We start from the raw sequence: 19286 nt of genomic DNA on the forward strand, positions 1-19286 counted from the left end.
AGTCATCATATTTTGAAGTATTTCATTCTATCCTGTTTAGTTAGCCATCATACATGTGAAATTGTGTCATGCTATCCTGTTAAATTAGCCATCATATATGTGAAATTATGTCCTGCTATTCTGTTTGGTTAGACAACATAAATGTGAATTATTTCATGCCCTGTTTTCTTCCCTACTATCCATTGCACCTGTCTATCTTACAATGTCTGTACATTCAATTACTTTTCTTGTTTATCAGCCATTTCAATTGGAGGGGGTGATGGCAGTATCTGTGGGAGTAAAAACACGGTCTTCAGAAAAGATTGTGCTACATGTCGATCGAGATAGAACCACGGTTGTACTTTCCCAAGAACCAGCCCCACCACACATAACCCAGACTCACGCAGATTGTATCCCTACCCAGTTGGACAGAGAACCAGCTACACCCCTTGTAACCCCAATCCCAACAGATAGTAATCCAGTTCCCGTTGACACAGCACTGTCTCCACCACAGAGCACCCAAACACGAGCAGTTAGTAAGGCAACTGCAGTGCCCAAAGCATGAGGACCACCACTCCGAACCCCAAGTCAATGCTTAAAGAAGAAGACGAATTGTTCTCAGGTCAGGTTCCGTAGCTATGGTTCATACTACTTTGCTCTTGCATCACCGTATTTACTCATACCAACTAATTTCAAATTTGAAGGATGTAACTGAAACTCCAATGGCGCAACAGGTATGTTTTAAACCTGTTTCTTTAACGTGTTTGCTGTTGTAACTTGCTCTATGTTGATTTCAGTTTCAATTGAATAAACAATTATATTCTCATGCCATGCACCTTACAAGTGTTGTTATTGTTGTGTAGTTTACCACACATATTCTGTCTAAGCTACTTTGTCTTAAATAGATATGATTCGAACGGTATCTATCTTGATTTGGCAACATAAACTAGAATGATATAGACCATACAGTGACCATACTACATAGATATATGTTTGTTTCATGTTGTTATCCTGTCCACCTTACTACTGAACTGGTTTACCAAAATGAGTTTCATATACTACATTGTAAACCTGTGATGTGTTTGTTTGTTTCTCTTTTAGAATGCGGATAAAATATTGGAGAAGAGTACCCCGTTATGCAATGGTACAGGAAGTAATGCAGATAAGGTTCAAGATAGTGAGACATCCTTGTTGGTCTCCAAGAAAGCTGATTAAAACTATATTGAAGACACTGAGACAACCCCAAAGTCCTGTCTTGATGTAGTGTTCAAGTTACTGGCTACTACTGCTTGCACCAGCTCTTCGAACTCACTGCCTGAATCAGTTCGGCTTCTTGAGTCTCAACTTCAAGTTGAAAGACATCGATCAGATGTTATGCAACATGAAGCCGAAGGACTGAGGAAGTCCCTGCAGAATTCAGATGCATACTTTCTGGTGCAACAGCAAGTGCTGGAGGATTTAAGCGCCAAACAAGAGAAAGTTAATAAGCTTGTTAAGCATCTTGCCAGCACTATGGGTACCCAGGATATTGTTTCTTGAGCTCTTCTAAAGTGGTTTCAGTTCTGTACTTGTTTTGGTGCGGCGTTTATATGCTGCTTTGTTCCCTATATTTGCACTGGTGGCGAACTTTGATGCCCGGTGGATGTAATATGTGTAATAGCCGTGATAGCCTAGCGTAAGTTGCTTGCCTGTTTATTTCCTTATTGTATTGTTTATTTGTTTTCTTGTAGTCAGTGCAGTTCTTTTTCCGCAGTTTGCTAGTGGCCGCAATAACCTATTTTTTAAAACTAGGCCACATTAACTATGGGCGACATATTTACTATAGTTAACATGGGCCTCTTACGGGCCATAGAAACAATGGGCCTTCTACGGGGCGTAGAAACCATGGGCCTTATACGGGCCATTGACACAATGGGCCTTCTACGGGCCATATCATCAATGGGCCTTCTACGGGCCGTATGATCGGTTGGCCAAACATGGGCCAATAACAGACCACATTACGGCCGTAAATGGGCTAGAGTTGAAATTGTCCGTTCATGGGACGACCATAATGGGCCACCGTTAATCAGCCGTATTTGATGACGCTATGAAAACGGCCCAACGTATTAACGGGCCACAAATGGGCCAACTGTAACCACGGGCTAAATTTGGCCCACAAGCAGAAAATGACAGTAACGGGCCGAAAGTAAACGAATGCTGGAAATGAGCCCAAGAATAAATGGGCCCTGAGAAGAACGAATGATAACATGGGCTGGAAACGGCCCAACGGAATAATGGGCCATTAATGGGTATAAAGTGATACACTGTTCATCACGGGCCAGTTTTACCACGGGCCGTTAGTGGGCCGAGGGTTACTAAGGGCCTCATATGGGCCGAAAGATGTCATGGGCCATACATGGGCCGGAAGTTAAATCGGACTGGAATTACATTGGACGGCCCAGATGACGCTACTGGGCCTAATTCGGATAGGCCGTAAACGGGCCCTGGGTTAGCGGGCTGTAAATGGGCTATATGCGAACATGCTATTAACAGGCTTGCCATGGGCCGGCCCGCCACCTTTTGACCAAGTCAAATAGGCCGACCTTTTCATAGGAATGGGCCTCTGTTGGGCTGTGCCAGGTGTCGATGTATCATATGCGCTTTGGGTCCAATGAGTGGGTGACATCTGTCCCACCGGTGAGCTGACACGTGTTTCCTCCAGCCAATGACGATTTTACACGTAGAAAATCCCCATTGGTCGGGGCTGTTAATGGGTTATCAGATCCAAAACCGGACCTGATAGCTTAATGGCGTTCCGTTACGGTGGATGCCACGTGTCGGTCACCCTTGACGAAAGCACTTCTGTGACGCGCGATTTATCGTCATGGAAGTGGACACTTCCGTGATGATAATTTTGGTAATGTCATGGAACACTTCTACGACAGCACAAGTATGACTATCTTGATTCTGTCATAAAATTGTCATGGATGTACATGCATGACAGAAAACGTGACCTATTGTGACAAACACATATCATCACGGAAGTGTATTTTTTTGTAGTGTAGCACTATGCATATTTGAACTTTTTGGTAACTTGTTGCCAAAGGGGGAGAAATATGTATAGATCATAGGCTTCGAGAGAGTGTTTTGCGTCTTTGCCTTTGGTTGAACTTTTTATCGCGTGAGATACTTTATGTCCTTGTGTGAGATACTTGTGTGATCATGTGATTGATCATTTGCTACCTTAATGCTTGTTTAGATGATACTATCTTTTATATCCATATATGATCATTCACTTGCTTGGTGATGAGTGCATGCTTTTAATTTCTATGATTTTGAGCGCTCCACCAAGATGTATGTGACATTGGAGAGTAACCCATAATCCTAATCGATTGTACATTTGCATTCAAAAGCAAATTTTAAATAATGCACAAATTTAGGGGGAGCGCTTGCTTATCATACACTTCTCAAAGCGATGATGTTTTTCAACCTTATTATCATCTGTCGAAGCTTTGATCTATATGTTGTCATCAATTACCAAAAAGGGGAGATTCAAAGTGCAACTATCCCTGGGTCGTTTTGGTAATTCCTAACAACATATAGCCCATTGAGCTAATGCTATTTCGAGATAAATATTTCAGGAAAGCTCAATGTTTGGCATGGCATGGATTAGAAAGTAGACCCCTCAAAATACTAAGAACGCATGTTGGCTCAAGCTCAAGACTCTACATTTTACTTTTAATGATCCAAGATCACGTTGAGTCCATAGGAAAAGCCAATACTATTAAAAGGGGACGAGGTGTTGCTTAATGAGTTACTTGCTCAAAATGCTTAGTGACATGCTCCAAAACCCTCAACTACTTTCTCATATCAACATATGTCCCAAACCAAAAGTCAAACTCGGCCCCACCGAAATTTCCTACCCGGCGCCACCGAGTTCACTTGACATAGCCACTGCCAGAAACCCTAGTCAATTCGGTCACACCGATGGGATCTCGGTCTCACCGAGATGGGCTTGCCAACTCTCTGTTGCCTATTGCAGTAATTTCGGTCTCACCGAAATATGCAATCGGTCTCACCGAGTTTGCTTGGCCAACTCTCTGTTTTGTTTATTACCCAAATTGGCCCCACCGAGTTTGTGTAATCGGTCCAACCGAGATGAGGCTTTACCCTAACCCTAGCACATCGGTCCTACCGAGTTGATAATGTCGGTCCCACCGAAAATCCTAACACTCACATTTTGAACTAAATCAGTCTGACCGAGTTTCATGATTCGGTCTCACCGAGTTCGGTGATTTGTGTGTAATGGTGAGATTTTGTGTGGAGGCTATATATACCCCTCCACCCACTCTTCATTCGTGGAGAGAGCCATCAGCACATGCCTACACTTCCAACATACATTTTCTAAGAGAGAACCATCTACACTTGTGTTGAGGTCAAGATATTCCATTCCAACCACACAAATCTTGATCTCTAGCCTTCCCCAAGTTGCTTTCCACTCAAACCCTCTTTCCACCAAATCCAATCCTATGAGAGAGAGCTGAGTGTTGGGGAGACTATCATTTGAAGCATAAGAGTAAGGAGTTCATCATCAACACACCATCTATTACCTTTTGGAGAGTGGTGTCTCCTAGATTGGCTAGGTGTCACTTGGGAGCCTCCGTCAAGATTGTGGAGTTGAACCAAGGAGTTTGTACGGGCAAGGAGATGGCCTACTTCGTGTAGATCTACCCTAGTGAGGCAAGTCCTTCGTGGGCGATGGCCATGGTGGGATAGACAAGGTTGCTTCTTCGTGGACCCTTCATGGGTGGAGCCCTCCGTGGACTCGCGCAACCGTTACCCTTCGTGGGTTGAAGTCTCCATCAACGTGGATGTACGCTAGCACCACCTATCAGAACCATGCCAAAAATCCCCGTGTCTACATTGCGTTTGCTCCCTCAAACTCCTCCATTTACCTTCATATGCAACTGTTTTACATTCCGCTGCTATACTCTTAGAATTGCATGTGTAGGTTAATTACTTGACTTGTGCTAAGTTGTTAAAATCTGCCAAAACTTAAAATTGGGAAAAGGCTAGATTTTTATTTGGTCAAGTAGTCTAATCACCCCCCTCTAGACATACTTTCGATCCTACAACTACTTCCTCCACGTCATGCACAACCTCCTCGGAGGCGACCACATCAAGGGACCCCGATGAGGGGGTATCATCCAGAGGCTAGCCTCCATTGGGGTCGTCCTGCATGTCTGAAGCACCAGCAGGGGCGTCCGATCCGGCTCGTACCAAGACGGTGTCTTCGGGCGAAGGCGTGCCGGGTACATCCGCTCCATGTGCTGAAACGGCCTCCGCGGCGATCAAGGAATCGAGGCAGCGTCCGGCAAGACCTCCTGGTCGATGCCAGGACGAGGAGGAATGGGAGCAAAGGACTGCTCGATCTACGCCCGTTTCTCCAATAATGATGCTACGAGGTGGGATGCTGGCAGCCGGTTGACTTTCCCCCGTGTCTGGCCGGAGGATAACGGCCTTGCGAACGGATCGCTTTGCCTGGCATGGTCTCATGGCAGGAGACCTAAAACATGAAACCATAAGTCTCAAAAATCACGGGAATTATCCCCCTTTAATAAGAACTAGTAAAATACTCGTGTGTTGCTACGGCGCAATCAAACAAATTGATGATTAAAATGCATGAATAAGACAAAATGGAACATTGGTTTCTAATTTCTTGCTATCCTTTTATAATAGCTCTTGTAAAACCAATATTTGAGGCCGAGAAGACTTTCAAGATGAAATGCATGGACAGTAGCATGAGGTGACACTAAGACCAAGAAAATTATATCCAACTATAGATACATCCATCGATACTATATTAGTTTGGTATATTTATATATTGATGTCCAAGATTAGAACTTTAGTTTAGGAACTGTTCAGGTCTCCTTCCACTCCATCCTTCACCAACTATGTGAAGCGGGGGCTTCGCGCGGTGTAATTTGATGAAGCTGCCAAAGTTTAGCTTCGCGAATCCAGAATCACAGGAATGCCACTGCGAGATTGAGTGACGCTTCATTGTAAATACCCTTCTGACGAACCCCGTTGAAGCGTTATCCCAAAGACGTCATCATTGTTCCCACGAGCCTGCCATCGCCTAGCCGCCAGCCCTCCGCTGTTGCCCTATTCCACACCACTGGCCTCCTTCCCAGCGTCGCCCTCTACCCCCCGTAAACCACCTCCCGTGTCTGCCTCTGCTCTATTCGTGCCAACCTCATCCCGTGGAAGATGAGCAATGTGTCCCAAACAATGCAGCTCCTCCAAGGAAGCTAGAGTGCGGCGCTGAAGCTTCAACGCTTCTGAATAGGCTTACATCTCTGCATTTTGCCCTGGAGTTGCCGCCTAGCAAAAATAATTTAGTATATATACTCTGGTAATAGCTCATCTAAATGAATGTTGTTTCTCACTTGTATATTTTGCACGCAATCTTTAGTCAAGCTCCCACGGAGATATAAAATCCAGCCCATTTGGCTCCTGTCATTTGGGCCGGATTTCACGGATTTCATTTCCGAAATCCAGCCCCAACTTGCTTGGCTGTCACATAACTGACACTGGATTTCACTTCCGAATTCCAGCGAACCGGTACCCTAGTTAGGCTGGTCATAGTGGAGGTAACTTAGCAAGTAACATAGCGCATTTCAAGACATATTTGCTTATGTGGCATAGAGTTAATGAGAAGAGAGGTGTTTGGAGTAACATAACGCAACCCAAAGCAAAATGAGTCTATGATGTAATAAATGCTATCATCTATGATACTACTTATATGTTACTTTGCATTATGAAGGTAGTAACAAAGACTAGTGTCATATGCATGACACTAGTCTAAGTTACTCCCCACTATGAGGTTGGTCATAGTGGGGAGTAACTTATACTAGTGTCATACATATGACACTAGTCTAAATTACTACCTTCATAGTGCAAAGTAACAAAGTAGTAGTGTCATAGATGTCTTCATTTATTAGCTTGTAGACTCATCCTTTCTCGGGAAGTGCTATGTTACAGTAACATATTATGTTACTCTAAGCACCCCTCTCCTTATTAACTACATGTCACATAAGCAAAATTTTCTTGAAGTGCGCTATGTTACTACTCCCTCCATTCCAAAATATAGTGCGCCCGCGCTTCCCGAGATCCAACTTTGACCATAAATTTAACCAACGAGACCAACTACGGCGGGAGAAAAAGTTATATAATTGAAAACTTCTTTCGAATATGAATTCACTGATATAATTTTTACTCCCGCCGCAATCGGTCTCGGTAGTTAAATTTACGGTCAAAGTTAAAACACGTAGATAGAGGAAGCACTACATTGTGGAATGGAGGGAGTACCTAAGTTACTCCCACTGTGACTAGCCTGACTAGCCTTAGACCGAAATCCCTCCCCACCCCTCTTAGGGCATCTCCAGCCGCGCCCCAGGAAGGCCTCCGCAGGCGTTTTTTTTTGCGCCGGCGCCAAAAAATCGGCCCAGTCACGCCTCCCGGAGCCCGATTTTCGCCGGCTTAGGCCAAAAACAGCGCCGGCGGACCCAGGTCGAACCCGGCGCGCTGGGGAGCGCCCGGGGGCGCTGGGGCGAACTGTTTTGGCGTGAAACAGCCGCGGGCCCGCCGCGTCAGGGACACGGCTCTCTTCTCGCCCCTTCGTCATCCTCATCGCCTTGTTTCCCGCGGCGAATCAATGCCAAAGCTGCCGCGCTGCCGCGCCGGTCAGCCTGCGCCATTGATGCCTCACGGGCGGCGCAGTGAAGACTGGATGACGCGCGTCCCTCGCCCTCCACGCATACTCACGGCGGCTCGCGCACGGGCGGCGCCTCGGCCTATATAGGACGCGCCCCAGCGCACTCGGCGACTCGCACTCTCTCACCGTCGTCGTTCCTCCCTCTCCTCTCTCTCGCCGTCTCCAGTTCATCACATCCATGGCCGAACGCTTCCCAGGCGACAGCGCGGCGGCGAACGGCTTCGGCCACCGCCATCTTCACGAGAACGAGGCTCGCCTCCTTTTTGAGGCCGAGTACCCGGTCCCGCCGGACATGCGGGTGCCCGGGGCGTGGAGGATCAGCGCCGGCGGCGTGCCGGTGCCTCCGGTACCCACCGGCGCGGCGCGGCGTGCGGAGATCGCACGCATCCGCTCGTCCCTGCCGCGTGCGGCGAGGGAGGGGCCACGGTACGTCCCCGACAGCCCGCTCTGGGAGCCTTATTTCCGCCGCCGTCACGCCGAGCAGCTCGAGGCCACCAACGGCGTCGAGCCCTCCGGCAGGCTCAACGCCGTCGACCGGCGTCGGTGGTGGGGCGTGCCCGGGCGCACGTTGGAGGCCGTCCTCGAGTACATCGAGGGCGGCAACACGCCGCGCCTCGAGTACCCCGCTCCCCCGTCCTTCCCACGCTGCCGGGGAAGCTCCTGAACCCCGAGGCGCATGGAGACCGGAGGGTCCTCCTCCTCGTCCGGCGGCTCCCCCTGCCTCCACCTCCGCCCCGTCAAGCCGGAGCCCCAGGGCACGCCTGTCAGCGCGCGCACCCGCCGCTCCGGCGTCCGCATCGGCGACAACGCCTCCCCCACCGGCCGCTTTGTCCTCGTCGAGCCCAAGCCGGAGCCCGGCCTCCCCGCGAAGTACGAGGAGATAGCCCCGCGTGGCTTCTCCGACGAGGACGCCCTGCGGTGGGCACGGGACGACTACCTCCGCGACGAGATGGTCCGGCAGCGCCGGGCCCTGGAGGAGATCGCCGCCCGCAAGCGTGGGCGCGAGGACGAGCACGACGTCGTGGTCCTCGACAGTGACGACGACGACGACGACGCCCCCGGACCGTCCAACCCGTCGCGCCAACCGGGGGAGGGATGCAGTAGGGACGGCGGAGGCGTCGGCGGGGGCGACGACGACGACGACGGCGGCGGCGGCGACGGCGGCGGTGACTACACGCGGTTCTACAGCCTCCTCGGCATGTAGAACCGCGTGGGCGGGCGGCGAGGGAGACGACGGGGTAGCCCGCGGTAGTTTTTTCTTTTTTTTGTAAAATATGTTTAAATTTGAATGAACTCGAACGTGTTTGTATTGTGTTTGCGCCGAATTTAAACATTTTAAAAAACCCGTGAGGGGCCGCGACTGAGGGGCATCACGCCCCCAGTGCACGGTTTAGCGCCGGTGCGTCCCAGGGGGCGATTTTTTACCCCTCCTGGGGGCCAACGGCTCGAGATGCCCTCATTTGTCTGGATTTGGAGGCCCGACGCAGCTCTCTGTCTCTCTCGATCCCTCCTCCACCCCGCCGCCACCCACCCTCTCCTCCACCCCGCCGCCACCCTCTCCTCCGGCAAGGTCGCTCCGTCTCGACCCCTCTCCTCCCGCCAGATCGCCCCGTCCAGGTCCCTCTCCTCCCGCATATCGCCCCGTCCCGGTCCATCTCCGCCCCGTACTGTCCCTCTCCGGCAAGGTCGCAAGGACACTCCGACGTCTTGGTTACCTGTCCCTCTCGCCACAGGTAAGGCTTCTCCTCTCGCTCCCTTCCCCACCTCTCTTCTCCCCCCTCCCTCTCTCTGATGCGTTTTTCTTCTTGAACCCTAACCCTAACCTGAACCCACCTGTTCAGCAGGACGCCTCACTCCAGCCACCCGATCTGGGCAGCCCACGGTAGGTCAACTCCACCCCCGGAGGACTAAGGAGCAAGAGGCACCGGGGCTCTTGGTCTGGGAGCAAGCAGGGTATGCTTCGCCTCTTTCAATTAGAGTGGTTCTTCAGTTGGTTGCTGCAATATATTTGCTTGGATACATTGTCACAACATTGTCATATGGACTAGGTTGTTATTTCCTTTGATTGCTGCAATATATTGCTCCATAAGATCTAGACAGGTTCTTCGGATAATTTTGCTCTGTTTGGATTAGCTAAGTGACTGGGTGACTGCTTGTAGGCCATGTGTAGAGTTGTAATTCAAGAACATCAGTCGGGAGTCCTAGATTAACAATGAATGCTTTGAGCATCATTCATACATGAGGAATAACTAATTCTTGTTCCCTATAAATGTGTGCTGGAAGCACTATTTTGCAGTATATGCGACATATATACTACTCTCCGATCAAAGAACAACCTACCACAAAAAGAAGTATATACAGTCGTTTCTTCATAGGAGTATATACTTAAAAAAAAGTAGGATTATATACTATTTTGTGATGTATATATTTTTAGACCGGTATATACTGCTTATAACAAAAGTATACGGTTTTCTTGTGCAATTTTTTAGTTGCTTTCTTGTGCAATTAGCATTGCGATCAATGAGTATCTAGTACTAGCGAGAAGAGTATATACTAAATATTTAAATTTTAATTGGAGTACTGTGGCCAAGGGTTTAGGAGTTTGTACTTAATTTTTTAATTGGAGAGTATATACTTTTTTTTATTGGAGTATATACTTCTCGACCAAAAAAAGGATATACCCAGCTGATATAGCAGTATATTCAGTTGTTCATACGAATGATGCATACTCTCTGCTGAAATTGATTTGAAGTATATCCACTTGAATGAAGTATATACTCTGCTGAAATTGAAGTATATTCACTAAATTTGGTACATCCATAGAGAAATGTATGATAAGGCATGCACGTATTACATATGCATTCTGGAGTGGATATCTAGTCTACATTCATTTGTTCTTCACTGCAAAAGCATCTTCTTGTTGTTGTTCTGTTTGTCGCCGGCAAGCACACGCACGGTGGGCAGCACGACGTTAGGAGTCCAACGCATCGAAATCGCAGGCACTCCACCGCATCGAAATCGCAGGCACTCCACGCCATGCTATCCATGGCCTCCAGATGACACCTTGGGAAATTCTACCTGCATGCATAGAGCTTAGATAAGGGGTACAGCCAACTAGATGCCTACCTGAGCAAGCAATGAATTAGTCACGGAAAGAGTGGTTGATGCATGCTTTTGCAGCTCAATCTGAAGTTCGTAGACCAGAAATAATATTGAATAAATGATGCACCTTGACGAGTTAGATTGTCGGCAGCATCTCATCTTCTCATCTTCAAGTTTGAGTTGCGCCAACCACATCTAATGTGCCTCGTCGTCGAGTCAACAAGCGGCTGCCGGCTGCGTCTTGTCTCCAAGCCCTAATCAGTAGGTGGATTGATTTTAATGAAAGAAGAACGATGCATGTTAATGCGGTGCTAACAAGATTTGAATCTGAATGTGCCTTATCCCTATTAGTATGGAACAAACTTTCAAACTCCACGGGACCACTTCTGATTAGCACCTAATCAACTAACTAAATGCTAAGAAGGTTTGTTGCGATGGCACAATAAACAACAGTGGAAAATAAAAAAAGAAATGACACATGACATAGGAGTATGTACTCCTAGGTGTACCAACCCATTTTCCTATATATATCCTCTGTTTTAATATGTAGTCTCTTATCGACTTAGTTTTGGTCCTACTTAACCTACTCGGCTGTTGCTGGTTTGTCGCCACTACCTTTCGATTCATGATAATTGTGCAAATGAAGTGCAAGTTAACCTTTGAGCAACTTCTATATCAAGTTGAGGTATTTTTTTTACCCTTTGTAAAGATTGTTGCAAGCTAAAGCTTATCGTGTCACACTTTGATTTGTCTTATTGGCTGTCACATCTTTCACTTTGAGCAATTTGTACAACCATTGTGCCCTATGAGACCATATGTCACCATTTCTCATCATATTTTGCAGGAAATATTGGGTGAAGTGTGATGCTGAACGGACAGAGGAAGATCCTTGAGCAATGAAAATCTTTGTTGGGTGGTGCTAATAATGCAAAGATTCAGTTTTTATGTAACCTTGGCTAGACTGTGATCATTTGATGTTGTGAACCTTTGTCGTATTGCAAAGATTAACTTTTTACAAGTCTCATGTTGAAGTTTTATGTATTGGCATGGTTCAGTTTAATGCAAAACATTGCTACGTGTGAACAAACAAGCTGTCAATGTTGGTGCTGGTAGAGATTTATTCATCCTATTTATTCCTAGCACAAAGGCGTTCGTTGGTGCTGGTACAGTTTGGTTCTGGCATAGAGAGAATATATTGCATTACTTGACTCTCCAAGAGTGTCACCTCTCCTTAATGGATCCGATAAATTGATATCCAGGTTTGAGTACTTTTATAAAAAATATAATAATTCCAATAAATTGGTATCTAGGTTTGATGATGTCTATAAGAAGCTTTACTTCCTGTAGCATGTAGGCACTTGAAGAAACATGTTTCCTGTAATCTGTAGACACTTGAAGCATGCATCCTGGGTCCATTGGCTTAATCTTTCCAAGAAATTACAAAAATCTCCGTGCTTCAGTAGCCTTTTACCTGGCATAAAATGTGTTCTCTCATTCCAACAAATACTGGAAGACTAATAGATATAGCCCTGGGCTAGTTGAAGTGGTTTCTGAAAAAAAAATCATAATATTACAAATTGGAAGCTGTCCAAAGAGAAAGGTCTGTTTAGTTTGATGATTTAACACAGAGAATACAATACTGGAGAACTGGGATTTACAAAGTGAACTGGAACTAAATAATAAAGCAAAATCAGGTTATCGATTCACTTCATTCTATATGAAAAATCTATGCATTATGTAAAGCACTAAAGTAACTACAGAATTTGTAAATTAGAAATTGCAGTCTTGTGACACACTAATCAAATTGTCCCAATGGAGCTCAGACTTGTAAGGCATTATAGATGGCAACACTGTCCATGCGCGTGACTTAATGTACCTTCCTTCAAAATTATAGTTTTGTGCTCTGCCGTGCAAGCATGCACACATACATCTCCTGGATGAAACAAGTCGCAGGATACACAAGCAACCATATTATGGACGGATAATATACAACATCTAGTTTGATGATGCACTTCTTCTTGGAGTAACGTGCAACAAAAACAACCATTCATTTCCATCTTCTGTTAAATTTGAGGGGGTTTACTCTAGGTACTGCTAAAGTACAAGGGTTAAGATTCTCTATGGTTCTTTCTTGTCTAAAAACAAATATGAAAAATTATATCTTCATCAATGATGTTAACAAAATTCTGTGAACTCCTAGCTCGTAAATTAATGGCGATATTTCCCTGCCAGCATGAAAGAGGAAGAAAATTTAGGAACGTAAATGATCATCGTGCGTAGTCTATGATTATAATCTAATAATCATTGCACCCACGATGAAAGTTAGTGTCAGAAAAATATTGTTATATTATGTACCCTTAGTTATAACGGGAGGAGCAACCCCCTCTGAGCAAGTTCAGTCAAAGCCAAGATGCCTCTATGCCTAGAACCATCACCTTCAGTATTCAGAATGCACAACTTAATTACTTCATAAGTAATTCACTACCTAAGAAAAGCTGCAATTTTTAAAGCTGGAAGAGGAAGCTGTGAAACTCTTCAAACAAACAAAGGGTGCTTTGAAGTGTATATGTCATAAATGGACCTCACCTGGAGAAAAATGCTACAAAATTGTTGATAGAACTTGTTCGGACAGTGCGGGTGTTAAATGTGCAGTTATCTTGCCAACTCCTTTGGCAGTAGACCATCATCCTGGACAGAGAGAAATAATTATTTACTTTTTAGTTTGAGGGCGACAAGCCAACAATCTTGGAGGTAAACAAAAATATTTAGAGTACACCAAGTGTCTTTCAGTATAAATCTCCATCAAAGACTACAGTGCTACTCATTGCATCACTTATCCAACAAACCATAAATATTTGGTGTGAAAACATTTACTCTTTGGAAGGAGATGTTTCTAATACAACCACCGCTGCAGAGAAATTTTATAGCAGGAAGGCAAATTGACTGTTGAAGCAAGTTCACACCTCAGATGATAATGAAACTAAACGTACATGAATGCCCACAAAACAGTTCATCACCCCTCTTCTAACCCATTCAGACAAGCTATACTAAGAGCATCTCCAGCCGCGCCCCCAACAGGCCCCCCCAGGCCACTTTTTCGGCGCCGGCGCCAAAAAAACGGCCCAGTCGCACCCCCAGGACGTCGAAATCCGCCGGTTCGGCCCGTTTTTGGGCCCGACGATCGCAGGCCGAACCCGGCTCGGGGGCTCCGGCACAAGGGAAAAGCACGGCTGGCCCACACCGTCAGGCAAAAAGTCAAGTTTTTCTTCCCCGACTCGCCTCCCCCCCCCCCCCCCCCCGCGCTCGGCCGCCAACAGCTGTATCCCGGCGCCGCCCACCGCCCTTCACCGCTAGATAGCCAATCCCCGCCGAAAAAAGAGCAAAGGTTCGCCGAGGCAGCCCCTCCACCAGCAGCTAGGCGTTTTTCACGCCGTTTCCGGCCGCGGAGGGGCAGTTTAGCGGCGGGTACACGCCCACCGGGCGCAAGGTGTTCGGGGATTTGCTTGCCTCGGCGATGGACTCGGACGACGAGGAAGTGCTCGCCGCGCTGCTGGAGGAGGAAGCCGAGGCCGACGTCCAGGAAGAGGAACATCTCATGGTCCTCGCCGCCCTCGCCGCCCTGCTGATGAGCAATGAAAAGCCGCGGCGAGGTGGCTCGGCGCCGGGGCGGATGAAAGCAAAGAACCGACATCGTCTCGAAGGCTACTGCATGCTCTACTCCGACTACTTCGCCGACGCTCCACTGCACGGCGACAAAACATTTCGGCGCCGTTATCGGATGAGCTGAAAGCTTTTCCTCAGGATTGTGAATTCCATTCAGGAGTTCGACAGCTACTTCAAGTGCAAGAAGGATTGCACCGGCAAACTTGGATTCACCTCGATCCAGAAGTGCACGACAGCGATGAGGATGCTTGCATACGGAGCTCCCGGTGATTCACTCGACGACTATGGGCGCATGGCCGAGTCCACCACCATTGAGTGTTTCTACAAGTTCTGTCGGGCAGTGGTGGCAGTGTTTGGACCGCAATACTTGCGAACACCCAATGCGGAAGACACTGCTCGGATCCTAGCACAGAATGCAGCAAGAGGATTTCCTGGGATGCTTGGAAGCATCAACTGCATGCATTGGAAATGGAAGAACTGCCCGTTTGCTTGGCAGGGGATGTACAAAGGCGCCAAAGGCGGTTGCAGTGTGGTACTTGAGGCGGTGGCCACACAGGACCTCTGGATCTGACACTCCTTCTTTGGTATGCCAGGAACTCACAATGACATCAACGTGCTGCAATGCTCCCCTGTCTTTGCCAAGCTTGTTGAAGGTCATTCTCCTCCGGTGAACTTCGAGGTTAATGGGCGGCACTACAACAAGGGGTACTACCTAGCTGATGGCATCTATCCGAGATGGTCTACATTTGTGAAGACTATCTCAAACGCTGTGCTAGGAGGCAAGAAGTCCCACTTTGCCAAGGTGCAGGAGGCTTGGAGGAAGGATGTCGAGCGGGCTTTTGGTGTGCTCCAATCTCGATTTGCTATTGTCCGCTACCCTGCTCAGACCTGGTCGAAAGATTAAATGTGGGAGATCATGACTTGCTGTGTCATCTTGCACAACATGATTATCGAGAGCGAGCAGGAAGAGCCAATGTTTGACACTGAACCATACTACAGGTAGGGTCCTCTAGCCGAAGTTGATCACCAACTACCGGCAACCTGGACTGCCCACCTCAGTATGCGTCAGGAGATCCGAGACCCACAGGTGCATCGTCAACTGTAGCAGGATCTGGTGGAGCACCTATGGATGCTCAAGGGCGACGCCGGGCTCAACGTGTGATGAAATATGAGTTTTTATTTGTTGAACTATATAATTTGTATTGAACTATTTGTTGTCGCACTATTTTGTTGAACTATTTGATTTTCTGTGATGAACTATGTGATAAAAATATTATGTTGATAATTGAACGCCGAGCCACGACGAACCACGCCGAATATGGGCCGATTCTCGCCCATATGGGGCCTTTATTCCCGAAAGTGGGCCGAAAACTGGGCCAATCTCAGCGCCTGGGGGCGACGGCTGGATGCCCAACCGCCCCCAGCACCGATTGTATCGCCGGCTCGCCCCCAGGGGGCGATTTTTATGCCTCCTGGGGGGGGGGGCAACGGCTGGAGATGCTCTAAATCATATTATAGCAACGACGGCAATGGAGCATCATTCAGTAGAAGCAACACACATAACGAGGACATCAGCGCAGTTCACATCTTGAGGGGAATTCTCTGCTTATTGAGCCCCTTCTTCCAGTTTGCATGTGACACAATTTAATGAACATTTTCCTTTCTCTTTTACAGCCTTCAGTGAATTCCCATGTAATTTTACATTCAAATCTAGACCTTATGAGCGTGCATAAAAAAACTTATGTGGTTGTGCATCTGGTCATCCAATGTGTATGTTATTTTAAAAAGATAGCTAGCAAGAGAGAGAGAGAGAGAGAGAGAGAGAGAGAGAGAGATGTGCTTGTTTGGCGTCCTTGACAACCGTATGCAATTAAGGGCGGGGAGGTCTCTGGAACAACCAAATGCAATCAAGGGCAAGGAGGTCTCAGAACACACACCGACAGTTGTGCCTGGGCAGGTCAGGCAAACTAAAATGTAAAGGAAAGCTTCTGCCTGAATATGATGCTGGCAACGAAGTTGACCAGATGCATCAGAAGGTCATAGTCGGCAATGGAGAAGAGCACGATAGCGGATCTTAGCCTTCTCAAGGCGTCATGAGGCTGGATCACAAAATCTTTACCACCAAAATTAAATGTAGCAACAAAAAAAGTTACTGTCTTCCCCGTGAGGAAACATTGGTTCAGCAAGAAGGAAAGAGCACAGAGAGCAGTTCAAAATCATGCATATGAATAGGAAAATTGCAGAGCCAGCATTAAACCTATATTTCTAGGAACGTGATTAAAAATTGGAAGAACAATACCAATATTTGGACTTTCCCAATTTAACTTGAGGGGTGAAACTTTCCAAGTTTGGATACCCAAAATTATTAGAAACTAAATCAATAAAATGGTCGAGCTAAAAGACATCACCTTTGACAACTCCCCACATTTAAGGCAGCCTACGGTTGTGCTTGAATTCGAGCAGGTGATGGGCGGCAGCCGCGTTTGCAGCCCATTGTTGCTCACCTCCATGCAAGAACCAAGAACCAAAACTTCTGTACATAGTACATACTCATTACTTGGTACATATCCTGTGTCATTATAAAACTTGGTAGAGTTTAGTAATACTTGGATGGAAAAACCAAATGCTCTGCAAGCATACAACTGAAGTAGAATACCTTATCAGACATGACTCTCTTTCTATGTTGCTGGTAAGTTGTAACAGTAATACAGTAGCCAAAAGTCAACTCAATCAAGATAATATGTATGCTCCCCTCAGGAATACAACCTTGACTCCTAGAAAAAGAAGAAACAACAGTGCCGCCAGGGACGAATAAGAGGGATTCAAGCCTGTTCCACCAGGGAGTAGTACCGACCACACCGTACAGAAAGATGTCCACCATGTCTGGACATCCATGTCGGTTGAGCCGAGGACAGAGCCACGGCTGCGCCGGCGACACCATCCGGAAATGTACCGACTATGTGTTCTATTATTAATCTAAAAAAAGACGATGTCTTCTATTCTTTGCCTCCACTCAACTTTGCCTCGCGCCATGCAATGATCCACATAGTAATAAGGGTACCCTACTAAGAACCTGCTAACCAATGGGTCCGTTTTTGCCATAAATTTTTTCTCCGAACTCATTTGATCCCAACTCCCAGACAACAGGAACACATATGGACCTAAAGTTGTCACCTTAATATGTAAGGTAATTGGCTCAAGCGTGAGGAAGCATTATCAGATCCATATATAACAGAACTGTACGTGCAAAAAAAGTAATACATGGTGTATGCATCCCACAATAACTTAAATTGAATGAACAACTAATAAGGTCTTTCTAACAGAATTGATAGCTTATGGAAGAATAATCAAGGAAGATAAATACAATTTCTAACTTAAACCATAATAACAAACTATCAAGTCTCTCTTCACAGATTTGAAAGCGTTATGGAAGTAATCAGGAAGATAAATGCAATGTCTAATGGGGGTAAACTATATGCAATGTTGAACTGGAAGTTAAATGTTTTGGTTGCAACTGAACTCAGGACCTATCTTCTTGTTAGAAATTTGTGATGTGAGCAAACCATGCACACGATACAGTAATTTAGGATTTAGATCAGAGGTTGTTGTAGAATCTAATCATTTAATAGGAAAATATTTTCACTCGAGATTCCATAAACAATTTGACATCAAAATCTTTTAAGAACTACATTTCTAGCTATACAATCGAGAAATTACCAATTCTTAAGACCCTTGAACCCAATAAAGTTTTGTAACAAGGATGGTCTAATAACAGCTAGATCACCACCATCTCTGAAATTTCGTCAAGCATGTGATGATGGAGCAAAGCGAGTTATACCTGCATAGTGCCTGACTGAAGCGACTCGGTCTGAGATTTCATAGCCATTACCATGGCAAGGGTGCATGGCCTCACCATGAGCGAGAGAGGGCAACAAAGCCATTCTGGCTCAAATAGGATGAAGGCGTGAGTGGTAGGAGAAGCATATACCCCTGGCCGTTGTGTGGCCACCTATGTACATGCAAATACAATACATAAAATTATTGGAATTGCAAGCTGAATAGAAAATTCAGTTAGAATTCCATGTCTACATAAAACCCCAATTTACATCAGATTAAGAAACCTTATTTTTACCAAAAATAATAAACACAAGCGCTAGATCAATAGTTATATATACCTAAATAACATTTACATATGCACAGGAACTGATCCACACGAACAGAGTCAAACAAAGGGTTGAATCAAGAATCTCGCCATGGTCGGAGCAGAGGAGGGAGGTACGTGTGGCGAAGCTTATGGCTATGGCGAAGAGGAGGGGCGGCGCACTCGTGGGCAAAGCTGGGTGGGTCGCGGAGCCTGGGAGTGGCCAGATGAAGGAGGGATTGTCGGCGGCGAGATCGGTGGGGAGCGGCGGCGGCGTCCGGGTCGGGGAATCGAGGTCGAGAGTCGGCTCTTTTTTGAAAGAAAAACAACGAACCGAGGCGGCGTGCAGGCAGGATTCGTGGCATCTATGCCATACACCGAGGCAGAGGAGATGTGCCCGTCTCTGGTCTTTTTTTTTTGTGATCTATAGTCTATTTTTTTTGTCAGCAGTGCGCTGCAGGCCCAAACTATCGAAACGTTTTTAGGGTCAGTTTGGTTGGTAGCCTGGGTGTGTTGTGCCTGGAATCTTTTGCTGCCTGGCCTCGGCCTGGAAAGTTGGAGTTTTCGGCCTGCACAGGCTAGCCTGGCATCGGAGTGTTTGGTTTTCACCCTGGGCCTGGAGCTTTGTCCTTTAGGATTAGAACT

General features: G+C 46.6%; 2 long non-coding RNA genes and 1 pseudogene across 11 annotated transcripts; 2 read left to right on the plus strand and 1 right to left on the minus strand.

Annotated features, from left to right (window-relative positions):
* The first annotated feature begins 9192 nt into the window (after window positions 1–9192).
* LOC125509453 (uncharacterized) lies at window positions 9193–11904 on the plus strand. The gene is made up of 3 exons (XR_015599268.1): window positions 9193–9468; window positions 9577–9688; window positions 11682–11904. It is a non-coding gene; the product is annotated as an uncharacterized LOC125509453 (long non-coding RNA).
* Window positions 10593–19030, minus strand: LOC125509454 (uncharacterized). Of its 10 annotated transcripts, none has more exons than XR_015599274.1 (8): window positions 18676–19030; window positions 17157–18509; window positions 16909–17069; window positions 13424–13525; window positions 13193–13272; window positions 12176–13062; window positions 10965–11091; window positions 10593–10813 (listed from the first exon to the last, which is right to left on the minus strand). It is a non-coding gene; the product is annotated as an uncharacterized LOC125509454 (long non-coding RNA). The 10 variants fall into 10 exon arrangements; XR_015599273.1 differs by having other exon boundaries at window positions 16909–17274; window positions 18339–18509; window positions 18676–19029; XR_015599276.1 differs by having other exon boundaries at window positions 18339–18509; window positions 18676–19028.
* On the plus strand, window positions 14363–16895 carry LOC147990300 (uncharacterized; annotated as a pseudogene).
* Window positions 19031–19286: the final 256 nt, after the last annotated feature.

Source organism: Triticum urartu, chromosome 1A (genome assembly GCF_056163025.1).
Source record: "Triticum urartu cultivar PI428250 chromosome 1A, HENAU_Tu73, whole genome shotgun sequence".
Lineage (NCBI taxonomy): Eukaryota > Viridiplantae > Streptophyta > Magnoliopsida > Poales > Poaceae > Triticum > Triticum urartu.